Here is a 1,811-nt window from a genome sequence, read left to right as displayed (position 1 = left end):
AAGTAACAAAAAAATCACATTAAAAGTAAAAAAACAACTTTAAAAAACAAGTATACCATACATATCTGCATACACATACACATACATACTTGAACTAATCAACACACATAAAAACCCGAAAAGCTTTCAACAGAATGTCAGCGTTGCATCTCTAGTCACTGTTTGCTATTTTCTACTCAAGCAAATTCACAGTCCTTCCTCTATCTTCTTGGGCCTTGTACTCTTTACTGTCTCCTTTTTGTGCACCTCTTACCAGGCCGTCGTCATAAGGAAGGGTTTGATATCAACTGTTAGGATAATTCTTGATCTTCCCTCTTCCCTACTTCATAATAGAAGGGAACATGAAGTTCTCTCAGTCAGAAGTTCTCCAGATGGACTCCTCTTTCAGGTTTTCAGTGCTGTCCTGCTGTTGCATGCTGTTGCATGTCTGAGACTAGAGGACAATTGGAAAATCCACACAAAGGCTGGTGTAACTAACTAATGGATGTGATAGATGGATTCCATTGCCAATCCTCCCATGTAATCAGATGTTCCTCTGTAGTTGCTGAGGCTCTTCAGCTAGCCACCAAAGCTACCATAATTAAAAAAAAAAAAAAGCCAGTTCCACTTATTCCATGTCTGTAAAAAGAAACTCACTACATACATTTTTCAACAGTCTGATTCAGTGGCATCTGTTGGAAGCTATGGGAGCAGTTTTGTAATTTTAATTAAATATTTTTTGTGAGTGATGAGACAGTATGATTGTCATTTTTTATACACCTATATATTTTTTATTGAGCTTTTTAAACTTCATACATTTCCCACTAAAATCCAGATTCTCTTCCCCTATCCATCCTCCCTCTATCCACCCACATAACCTTATGCACTCTGCCTTACATGCTGAGTCCTGTTTATTCAGGTGTCTGTATCCAAATGTCCTTCAGTGTAAATGCACCCACTGGAACCTAGTCAGCCCACCCAGGGGTGGTATGTAAGTCATACTCTCCTTCACCCAGCAGCAATCAGTCTCAAATAGTTCTCAATCTAGTGCTGACCTGCCACCTATTTCTCACCCCCTCTTTGGGCCCTTGTTTCATTGAGCTGACTTGGGCCCGGCCCTCGATGCCACCACTGCCACAGGCTCACATATTATCATTTCTGATCAGTTTGTTCACAGAGAGAAAATATCAGGAGGACTTTAAAGTAAAAATAAAGACAATTTTCGAAATCAATCCCTATATATGCTTTCAAATGTTTGCCCACATGGCTTCTAAATAAATAGTGATGATTATGATCCTTGCTTGTATTATGTAGTCGATTAGCTTCCCCTTTATCTTGCAACCAAAATGTGTGGTATCATCAGCAATAAGGGCTAAGCATCTAGCTCTAGAGGGTAATCAAGAGCAATGGCAGTAGCCTATGCTGTTTGAAGGCCTCTTGGACATTCCTGGCCATCAACTCATTAACAAGCATCCCACACATGGCACTGAAATTTTTGTTTGATCACCCATGGCCTCTTGTATTGGCATTATTCATTCATGTAGGGTTCCTCTGCTCAAACTCTTTTATAAAGAATATAAAAATTAGCTTATGGAACAGTAGCTTTCCTTAATGACTTCATATGTCTTTAATTTTGGTTAGCCTTCCCCTTAACCTTTTCCTCTTCCCTGTCTTTATGTCCCCAGCCATTTAAACCTTACCACCCACAGGGTTCCCTACCCTGCTGTCATTTTGCCTCTGTTGTACTATTAGCCTGCCACCTCTCCTCAGTCCTCTACCCTGTCCATTTACTTCATGACCCCTTTCTAGCATCTGGGTCTCTGCAGAAATTC

Source organism: Nannospalax galili, unplaced genomic scaffold, assembly GCF_000622305.1.
Source record: "Nannospalax galili isolate Female #2095 unplaced genomic scaffold, S.galili_v1.0 scaffold498, whole genome shotgun sequence".
Taxonomy (NCBI): Eukaryota; Metazoa; Chordata; class Mammalia; order Rodentia; family Spalacidae; genus Nannospalax; species Nannospalax galili.
Note: the sequence above shows the minus strand (reverse complement) of the source record.